Here is a 12,090-nt window from a genome sequence, read left to right on the forward strand (position 1 = left end):
AGCTTGCATGTCTGAGGTCCATTGCAGGTCCATTGCTACATTAAAGACCCCACAAACCACTATAGTCCCTTCAGCAAACTTGTCAATCATTTCTAGAAAAGTAGAACTCACCTGGGCCTGTCCTGTGTTTGTGAGATAGAACGAGGTGAAGGTGTACACACTACCAGCTATTTTACCCTCCACCAAAATCGCACGGCCTTCAGAGTCACTGTGAGAATCCATGTATTCCCATTTCACTGAGTTTGCAAGTAGAATCCATGTGCCCCTAGAATCATCTGTGTAGGTATGGTACGCATGGGGGTACCCCCTATTTTTGAAGTTGTATGGTTGCGCCTCAGTGAGGTGTGTTTCCTGAACAAAAGTGACCTGGATTTTCCTACGCTTAAGTAGGTTGAATAGAATGGAGGGGCTATGAAGTGCTATGAACACTGAGGGAGCCTATGACTAGCTCAACGAGGCATGGCCACCGCTTAGAGGAGAAGTGTTTGGAGGGAACAGTAGGAGATAGAAAAAAGATTGAGAAGTGAGATTAAGAGAAAGGAAAGAGTGTGTAGCTGCAGCAGGGGAACACCCCTAAGCCCCAGGTAGGTAGATAAGGGAAACACATATATTAGGTGTGAGTAACATAGAAGAACATATGCAGAGCTTGTGTATCAGCAGGCATCAATTACAAATATGGTAAACAGTCTACCAACATCTTCCCCCTCTCATCATGGACAAGCGTACTGATATGTACAATGTCCACCAGTAAGAATGAGGACCTACTTACTACAAAGTAGAACCAAGCAAAACAGCCCACTAGATGCTATTCCTCAATGTGTGAGAGGAAGTCAGCTAGTGCAATTCAAAATCAGTCAATTTGTGCATGTATGTCATCCATTGTGTACCAGCCCAGAATGCTTATCTAAATGCTGCACAAGAAGTGGAAAATCTGCATATGTATGCAAGACACTGGGGGTAATTTACTAAGGGCCCGATTCACGCTTTCCCGACGTGTTACCCGAATATTTCCGATTTGCGCCGATTTCCCCTGAATTGCCCCGGGATTTTGGCGCACGCGATCGAATTGTGGCGCATCGGCGCTGGCATGCTCACGACAGAAATCGGGGGGCATGGCTGAATGAAAACCCGACGGATTCGGAAAAACTGCCGCATTTAAAACAAAAAATGTGTCGCACAGAATATCATTAGTTACGTTGATTACTAACTACTAATTTAAGGTAATTAACAGTAAAGTTGCACAAACAATAATAAGAATCAATGGAGTCTCATTCAAAAATAGATGGAAAAAAAAACTTTAACAGGTCTATGAGCAAAGGCCTGATGATTAAGTCAATTGTCACGGATGCTCCTGCAACCCATGTCCCTGGTCGCAGGTGCACCGGTGTGCCTCCTTGTGCCCCTGAAGCCAGGCTGCAGCCTCACTCACTTTCCCTCGCTCCTAGGGCGCATGTGCGCCCGCTCTGTAATATTTAAAGGGCCAGGTGGACACCTGCCCATATAAATTGCAGGTCCCTTCCTGTGTCCCCTGCTGGATCTTTGTGCCTCGTGCCTCAGAGAAAGCTTCCCTGTGTTATTTCTGTGTTAATATGATTTCCCGTTGTGACCTTGATTCCTGTTCCTGACTCCAATTCTCAGCCAACTGTCCTGATCTTCTACATTGTCCCTGACTCCGCTTGGAATGCTTGGAATGAAATGGCCTTGCTTGCCACTTTTAAAAAAGGACTGTCTGGTCGAATCAAAGATCAGAGACCTGCACGAGATCTGCCATCCTATATGAGTAGTCTCATCTCTTTGGCTACTTGGTCCGTTCGAGGTACTGAAGTGCATTAATCCTTTGTTTTACAAGCTTCGTCTTCCTCCCATCATGTGCATCCCAAACTCCTTCCAAGTCTCCCTTCTGAAACCTGTCATCCTGAATTGCTTCTCCTGGCAAGTACCTCCTCCTGCCTTCTTTGTCTTCTGCAGAGGTTCATTTAGACCAAGAAAAGTGGGAGGCCAAAGGGAGGGTACTGTCACGGGTGCTACTTGGACCCATGTCCTGGGTCGCAAGCGCACCCGCGTGCCTCCCTGTGCCCCTGGAGTCCAGCTGCAGTGTCACTCACCTTTCATCACTCCACCCGCAGCCACCGCGCCCTGGTGCATTCGCGCCAGCTTTGTAAGATTTAAAGGGCTAGCATGCCGATTGTCACTGGCCGCCGCCCCTTATAAATAGAGAAAGCTGCCCTGTGTTATTACTGCGTTTATTGTAATTTCCAGTTGTGTCCTCGATTCCTGTTCCTGGCTCTGATTCTCTGCCGCCTGTCCTGACCTTCTTCCTTGTCCCTGACTCCTGCCTGACCACGACTCCATCTCTTATTATGATTTTTTACCTCGCCTTGGCCACCACTGCAAGCCGCACCTGTGTAACGACCTGGTGGTATCAACCCGCAGCAAGTCCAACACGCTTTGCTGTGGGCTCTGGCGAAAACTGGGTGCCACTTAGGCTCCCAAGTGTTGGCTTACATCATTACTTGCAGTGGTTCGGAGGGTCCACTACCCCTGACCTTGACACCAATTTTCTCCAAGCGAGTTCTAAGAGGAGCATCAGTTGCTGCCAACTTCCCTCTCCAATGCAGTGATGCACTTATTTAAAGCAACACACTCTCAGTGTTCACCATACACGTTGTAAGAGCATTTAAAAACCCTCCAGGACTTGCTGGTGTGAGACCTAAACTCTATTAATTGCAGAGTCTTGCTGTGTGCTGAGGGCCTGGAAGAGCTCTCTGAGCAACTGGAATTAAGATTGCATTGTGCCTCCATATGCTCTGGAGCATTGGAGGAAGATGAGGGCCAGTTTAGTGGGCTTTCTTGCATTATTGCCCCCACGCCAGAGCTGGTTTGAGGTACTTGTATTTGCAGGGGCCCCTTTTGTGAGGTGCTGGAAGCATTCTTCCCTCTTTCTCCTCTTGTCAGGCCAGGAGTCTGCCTGGTGGCGATAACATGATGGACACGGCTGGCGGGAAACTCTCCAAGCTCAGCACTGATGTAGTTTGCTGGCTGCTGTCTGTCCTGTTGTGTCCCGAGGTCCTACCTCGCCTGCCACACCACGAACGTCCTCACTCTGCCATGTTCAAGCCACCCTCGGCTCTTAGCTTGCCACAGAAAAAACTTAGGCAATATTTGTAGCTGGGCTTGACATCTATAGAGATTATAATCTTCACATTAGGAACAGGTGATATAGGAGGAAAGGGGGGGGGGAAGAGGTTGTTAGATCGGAAAAGGGGAGGGGGTTTGTAGACCTGAAGAAGTTCTGTTTTGGTATTGAAACCAAGGTGTCCAGATTTTCAGAAATTTGTTTCTTGTCTTCCAGTGGGATAATTCCTCGAATCTACAAATTTCTCTCTTTGTCTCTCCACTGGGAGAGGGACGGGACCAAGTTTGTCTTCCAATTGTGTGGAATTAAAAGTTTTGCAGCTGATACGAGGATGGTAGCTAAGTCATTCTTTTTAAGTGTAAAGTTAGGATCAGGTTTCCCTAGCAATATAACACTAGGTAACTGGGGTATCTGTATTTTACTTATTTGTTCTATCGTTTAAAGAGTTTCTCTCCAGAATGGCTGTAGCCGATGACAGGACCACCATATATGGGCCATAGTACCTATTGAAGTGTTACAACTCCAGCACCTATGTTCTATTTTTGGGAATAATTGCTGAAGCCAGTGAGGCGTCTTATACCACCCAGATATTATTTTATATGCATTTTCTCTCATTCTGATACACCTACAATAACCGTTCGAGGCTTTCAGTACACCTGTTTTATCTTCTTCTGTAAAGACCTCTTGCAGATCTCTTTCCCACTGTGTTAGAAAATAAGGGCAAGAAGAAGTCTGTAATTGAACAATCGCCTGATATGTTCTTGACAGTAATTTCTTCTGAAGGGAGATTGTGGAGGCTAATTTCTCCAACCAAGTGGGATCAAAATTGCTTTTTGTTTGTGAATTTTGAGCATACTTCTTCGAAATCTCTATGATGTAAAAAATTTGTAAGCTTGAGGCCTTTTTCTCCAAGCATTTGTGCTTTGTCTATTGCATCTTGCTTTTGAAAAAATGAGGCAAGTGAACTGTGGTGTAACCTGTTCCAAAAGGTATGCATGTTTTCTTTGTTAGGGTGTAACATTATAGGTAGTCTAGTGGTATTAAGGGGCTAAGGTCTGAGAAGGTTGGTGACATCTGTGATTTGTGAAAGTATGTGACCTAATCCTTTATGTAGTACGATACATTTCCTAAAATCACTAGGTTGGGTTCTGAGGCCCCCCCCCACCCCCACCCCCCATATGGCGGCTCTGCTTTCTGGAGTAAAAAGGAAGTTTTCTACTTTATTGTATAAACTATGTTCCAGTGATTGGGAGATTGAGAGCCACCTTGAGAGTTGGCAGGCTTGATAATATGCTTTGGGGTCCGGGAGACCTATCCTTGGCTTGCTAGTTTTCTGTAGTGTGAACATGGGTTTACTTGCAGTGCTGCTTTGATTGATTTAGCACCCTACCTGTTTCTGTCCTGCAGCTCCACACTCCTCTGTGTTCTCAAAAGCTCAGCCCCAATCACCTTGGAGGCTGGAACTTCTTGATCACATATCACTCTTGTTCACCTGGCACCCTTTGGTGGTTAAAATAAGTTTATATAGGTTTTATTAGGTAAAAAATTATACATTTTGTATAAAAATGTGCTTGTTTCGCCATCTACTGACACTAATAACTTTTTCATAATTCGATGTGAAGATCTGTGTAGAGTGTAATTTTTTGCTCCTGGCACAGTGTAACAAATATCTAGAAATGAAAAGCCCTTAAATCTCACATAGGGCTTGTCATTAAAACAAATTGTTACCCCCCCCCCCCGATTATGACAAAGGAGGCATTGACAATGATCCCTGCAATAAACACCTGTGATGAGTAATGAAGTTAAAATACATGACGCTAAAATTGTGCCACTAAAAAAGTACAGCGCATCCTATGAAAAAATTCCCCATAAATAAATGATTTTATGATAAAGTGGTTCATTGTCTTGTGACTATATTTATGGGTTTATTTATTTTTATCCTGGGTATAATACAGTGTATCATCTTATCTAAACTACACTGATGAACAGTCAAGCCCCTTCCACACTGGCGTTTTTCACGCGCGAGTTCTGCGCGTGCATTTGACGCGCAGAACTTGCATTGCACTCTGTCCCATTGTATTCAATGGGTCTTTCTTCATTAGCGTTGGTTTTCACGCGCGTGCTTGCGTTCGTTTTCACGCGTGTCAAAATCGCAGCATGCTCTACTTTTGCGTGTCACGCGCGTTTTTCACGCCCCATTCAAGTCTATGGAGATGCATCAAGAACGCATTGCACTCGCAATCATTGCGAGTGCAATGCGTTTCAAACGTAAGGGTCGCTAGGTGACCAGAATAACAGTATTTCCCCTGCTCGAGAACGATCATTTAATTTAAAAAACACAACGAAGAACAGTGAAGAATAGAATAAAAACAGTGAACACAGTGAACACAGGATCATTTAAGAGAAAAACACAGTGCAGAACACAGTGCAGAATAGATTACAGATGTTCGGCACATCTGCTTACTTGTCGGGAGATACGCGCGGAACGGTGCGCCCAAAATAGCATGTGAAGAACAATATATATGTGTGAAAAACACATTGCAGATGTATTTAAACATCTGCAATTTGTTCTTCACACACATATATATTGTTCTTCACATGCTATTTTGGGCGCACCGTTCCGCGCGTATCTCCCGACAAGTAAGCAGATGTGCCGAACATCTGTAATCTATTCTGCACTGTGTTCTGCACTGTGTTTTTCTCTTAAATGATCCTGTGTTCACTGTGTTCACTGTTTTTATTCTATTCTTCACTGTTCTTCACATCTGCTAACTTGTCGGGAGATAATATACACGGGGAACAGTGAAGAATAGATCGCAGATGTTTGCAACTTATCAGAAGACATTATTTTTCAATTAAATAACACATTTTAATCCCAAACCATGGTCCCTTTGAAAAATGCTCGAGTCTCCCATTGACTCGTGCGTGAAAAATGCACCGAAAACGCAAAAAAAAACGCTAACAACACGTGCGTGAAAAACGCAAAAACGCTAATTACTCCAAGGAAAAATGGAACAAAAACACAGCCAAAAACGTCAGTTTTTCACGCATTGCACTCTGACGTGAAATGCAACGCTAGTGTGGAAGGGGCCTAACTTTAGAGATTTGAATTACCGTATTTTTTGCCCTATAGGGCGCACCGGACTATAAGGCGCATTAGTCCGATGCGCCTTATATATGTAATGATCTGCTGTCTCCGGTAGCGGGGACCCATGTAAGTATGGTCCGCTGCCCTGTGCCCAGCGCCATACATAGGGCGCACCGGACTATAAGGCGCACTTTGGATTTCCACGGAAATCCAATGCTTTTAAGTGCGCCTTATAGTCCGGAAAATACGGTACTTGTAATTTGCAAGGACCATCCATATGGGTTACTTCGTCGATCTCTGAGGAAACTTAGACTAGGCTGTCATATTTCTCCATTGGTCTAGCCTAAGTGCTGCATGGACCTTCCGTGCAGAGAGGTGTAGTTGCTCAACTGTCCTAAAACAGTCAAGCACATGCACTAACGGACCATATCAGAATAAGTTCTTATCTAGGCTGTTTACCCATTAGATGCTAAAATCACAAACCTTGTGAAGGAGGCCCCTTGAAGCTGTACAAACTGGGGTCCAATTGAAGGTCCCTGAGTTTGTCCTGCTCATGTGACTAGTCGATCCTGTCTCTGATAGGGCCGAGTAGTTTGCCTGCCAGCCTATTCAAGTGCATTGGTTGACAATACTAATGCACTTCTTTAAAAGACACCTGTCATCAAATCTCTGTAACTATTTCTGTCACCACTACTGGTTGGAGAAGCTCACAAGGATTCCATCCCAGCCTTTATCTAGTCAATTCATACATTAATCATTGTAAAATCATCTTTTCTTTATTACGTAAATTAGGCTGGTCACATGGTCAGAGGCAGTGATGTCACACCTGTTACCCCTCCTCTCTCCTTGCCCTGCTCATGTCTGTGTGTAATTTATAGTAAAGCATTGCTAGTGTCTGTGCTTTATCTGCTGACATGCTGCCCCTCCTAATACACATGTGTGAGACACAAACATCAGCTACACCTGTACCTGACATGTTCTGCTATAACATGGCTGACTGGAGCTGTTGTATCTCTCCTATACATACAAAGGCTGCAGGGGTCTCCAGCACTAGGAACACATGGAGGAGCCATTACACCATTATACCTCACAACATTATACAGGCTGTCAGTCATGTATATATCTCATACACACAGGCGTCAGGGGGCATGGCCGCCAGAAGCAGGAAGCACATAGAGGAGCCAGCACCAGGAGTGTCACATAATTATACAGGCTGTAGGTCATGTATATAGGAGTATCTCATACAAACACAGGCTGCAGGGGGCACCAGCAAGCACATAGAGGAGCCAGCACCAGGAGTGTCACATCATTATACAGGCTGTGGGTCATGTATATAGGAGTATCTCATACATACAGAGGCTGCAGGGGGCACCAGCAAGCACATAGAAATGCCAGTAGATCAGAAGATCACATGTTCAAGCTTACATGCCAGTAAAAGTAAAAAAAGTTAAAACAATAAAGGTTTTTTAAATAAAATTAAATAATAAAAGAAAGTGAAAGTCTCCCAAACACCACAATTCCCTATATACAAGTACAAAAAACCACAAAATCACAAAAAAAAATCCACTTATTTGGTATTGCCACGTCCGTAAAAATCAATCGGTGAACACGGTAAAAAAACTACCGGAAAACTTGCCAAAAATAGACATTTTTTTTTAATCAGATTGCTTTACAAAAAATGTTCTAAAAATGATCCAAAAAGTTACAGGCACCAAAATGATACCAATGAAAAGAACAACCTGCCACGCAAAAAGTAAGCCCACCACCAGCTCCGTCAACCAAAAAATACTAAAGTTATGCTGCTGTAGAAATGGCGATACTAAAACAAATGCAATTTTTTCTATTCTAGTTTTTCTTCAATAAAATTGGCTAAATATAAATAAAAGTAGATAAATGAAGTATCACCGTAATTGTAGTGATCCGTAGAATAAAGATATTATATTTATGCTACAGTGAACGCCCCCCCCAAAACAAATTCTAAAAAATCCAAAACAAGAATTGATGATTTTATTTTGCTCCACACGTAAAGAGTTAATAAAATCGCATCAATAAGCTGAAGACCCACTAAAATGAAGTTTTACAGTGCATCTTGTCTCGCACAAAATAAGCCCTTATTTGTCCAAATTGGCAAAAAAAAAAAAAAAGATTGTATAGCCTCTATAAACCCCTTCCCCACACACTGTCATAGAATGGTGCGGCTGGAAGTGACTTGCCAAAATGGTTCAGACACAGTGATCTGGTCAAGACCAGAGGGGTTTTGTCGTTTTCTAAAACCCCAACGTCCCTCATTCCCTTCTGAGCCCTACTGTGTACCTATACAACATTTTATTTGCAAGTGTGGGGCAATTTTATACTCGGGAGAAATAGTAGTACACACTTTTGGGGGTTGTTTCATCTTTAATCCCTTAAAAAATAAGACTGTGACTTTTTTGGGAACATTTTTAATTTTTTCCTTTTAGGGGCCTAATTGATTCAAACACATGTAGGGCAAAATACACATATTACACCTTGCAAAATTTTTGAAGGGGTGTACTTGTTGGGGTTCCCCTCTGTTTTGATATCACTAAGGCTCTCCAAATGCACCCTGACACATGTAAAGGATTTCTGTCAAATTTGGCTTCTAAAAGGCTAATGCCACTCTTTCCCTTCTGAGCCCTACTGTGTACCCATACAACATTTTATAAGTGAGGCAACTCTACAATCGGGAGAAATAGTTTTACACATGTCTGCGGGTTGTTTCATATATTATCCCTTGTGGCTTACAAAAATTAGGGATAAAACTGACTTTTTGGGGAAAATTTTCATCTTTTTCCTTTTTAGGGCATAATTGAACACCTGTAGGGGCAAATATACATATTACACCTTGCTAAATTCTTCAAAGGATGTACTTTTCAAAATGGTGTTACTTGTTGGGGTTCTCCTCTGTTTTGATATCACTAAGGCTCTCCAAATGCACCCTGACACATGTAAAGGATTTCTGTCAAATTTGGCTTCTAAAAGGCTAATGCCACTCTTTCCCTTCTGAGCCCTACTGTGTACCCATACAACATTTTATAAGTGAGGCAACTCTACAATCGGGAGAAATAGTTTTACACATGTCTGCGGGTTGTTTCATATATTATCCCTTGTGGCTTACAAAAATTAGGGATAAAACTGACTTTTTGGGGAAAATTTTCATCTTTTTCCTTTTTAGGGCATAATTGAACACCTGTAGGGGCAAATATACATATTACACCTTGCTAAATTCTTCAAAGGATGTACTTTTCAAAATGGTGTTACTTGTTGGGGTTTTCCTCTGTTTTGGTACCACTAAGGCTCTCCAAATGCATCCTGACACATGTAAAGGATTTCTGTCAAATTTGGCTTCTAAAAGGCCAATGCCCCTCTTTCCTTTCTGAGCCCTACTGTGTACCCATACAACACTTTATATGCACAACTGGGGCAATTCTACGCTTAGGAGAAATTTTACACATTTCTGGGGGTTGTTTCATCTTTTATTCCTTGTGGCTTACAAAAATTTGGGGTGAATGTAACTTTTTTGAGAAAATTTTCATCTTTTTTCGGCCAAATGGAATCAAACACCTGTTGGGGAAAATATACAAATTACACGTTGCTAAATTCTCCAAGGGGCTTACTTTCCAAAATGGTGTCACTTGTTGGGACTTTCCTCTGTTTTGTTACACTAGGGCTCTCTAAATGCATTCTGACACATGAAAACTTTTTCAGCCATACTTGTCCTCCAAAAACAAAACAACGCGCTTTCCATTCCAAGTGCCCCCCTGTGCCCGTACAGCAGGGTACAGTGACAAAATGGGTATTGGCATACTCAGGAGGAATTGCACTAAACACTGTAAAATGCATTTTCCTTTTTAACCCATTGTGAAGTTGCAAATTTTATTGTTCAAAGAACATGTTAAAGAATAACAAAGGATAACAAACTTCCCAAAGGTTGTTTTCAATATTTTGAGGGGTGCAGTTTCTAAAATGGTGTGATTTGTGGGGGTTTTCTGTCATGTAGGCCTTATTAAGTTACTTCTAACTAAATTGGCCCTTCAAAAGTAGGTTATGATGATTTTCTTGAAAATCTGAAAAAAAATCACACGTAAAGTTATAAGCCTCCTAACATCCTAAATAAAAGGAAAGGATGTTTGAAAAATGATGCCAAGTTAAAGCAGACATATGGGAAATGTTAGTCATCAAGTTATTTTGGTAATATGACTAACTTTCCAAAAAGTAGAAAATTTTTAATTTGGAAAACATTTTTTTTTCAAAATCGTCACCAAATTTCCATTTATTTCATAAATAAATACTAAACATATATCTTAAATTTCTCAACCAACATGAAGTACAATGAGTCACAATGAGTCAAAATCAACTGGATATGTTAAAGCATTCCAAAGTTATGACCACTTAAAGTGACATATGTCAGATTTCAAAAAATGGGCCTTGTCAGGATGGTGCAAAATGGCCAAGTCGTTAAGGTGTTAATTAAACTGGGTGGCCTTATATGGAGTACAGTATATAATTTCATTTGGGAGTACGTAATGGGGGCTGTTTTAAATAAATTAGAGGTACTGTATTATAAATAAAATATGTATATAAATTAGCAGGGTGTTGTAGTTCAAGAGGTGTGGTATACCGTATATAATTCTGGGTGCTGTAGACACTATAATGTATTCGGGGGACTATATAAAGAATGTTTTATGTGTGTTTAGCCATGTAAGTAACTTTTTTTTTTTAGGGGCCGAGTTTTCCTGCATGGAGCTGAAGACATTTTAGTGTGAATTCAACAGAAATAAACCATGGTCAAGAGAAATTGTAAAGAAGATCAAAAGGCTAAAATCAGCACTGGGCTGTTCTGTTCATCTGGGTTACTTTTGAGATCCATGGAGGTCCTATCACTGTGATCCCACCAAATAGCAAGTTAGCCCCTATCCTGTGGGTGGGGATAACTTGTTGTAACCAGATATATTTTTACATTGACTGGTCAAAAAGGAGTTAAAAGTTTGAATCCCCAGAGAGCAGGAGTGCGCAACCTTCGGCCAACCGGGGACCAATGTACATGCTTGATAAAGACCTTGTGGTTGAAACGTTGATTCATAACTGATGAATAAAGGGACACTACACTCACCGGCCACTTTATTAGGTACACCTGTCCAACTGCTCCTTAACATTTCATTTCTAATCAGCCAATCACATGGCGGCAACTCAGTGCATTTAGCCATGTAGACATGGTCAAGACAATCTCCTGCAGTTCAAACCGTGCATCAGTATGGGGAAGAAAGGTGATTTGAGTGCCTTTGAACGTGGCATGGTTGTTGGTGCCAGAAGGGCTGGTCTGAGTATTTCAGAAACTGCTGATCTACTGGGATTTTCACGCACAACCATCTCTAGGGTTTACAGAGAATGGTCCAAAAAAGAAAAAACATCCAGTGAGCGGCAGTTCTGTGGGCGGAAATGCCTTGTTGATGCCAGAGGTCAGAGGAGAATGGGCAGACTGGTTCGAGCTGATAGAAAGACAACAGTGACTAAAATCGCCACCCGTTACAACCAAGGTAGGCAGAAGAGCATCTCTGAACGCACAGTATGTCGAACTTTGAGGCAGATGGGCTACAGCAGCAGAAGACCACACCGGGTGCCACTCCTTTTAGCTAAGAACAGGAAACTGAGGCTACAATTTGCACAAGCTCATCGAAATTGGACAGTAGAAGATTGGAAAAACGTTGCCTGGTCTGATGAGTCTCGATTTCTGCTGCGACATTCGGATGGTAGGGTCAGAATTTGGCTCAACAACATGACTCCTTAGGGTTTAAATACCCTAGGGGGTCTAAAAAAAATAGTAAAAAAAAAAAAATGTAAAAATAGT

This window comes from Engystomops pustulosus, chromosome 1 (genome assembly GCF_040894005.1).
Source record: "Engystomops pustulosus chromosome 1, aEngPut4.maternal, whole genome shotgun sequence".
Classification (NCBI taxonomy): Eukaryota; Metazoa; Chordata; class Amphibia; order Anura; family Leptodactylidae; genus Engystomops; species Engystomops pustulosus.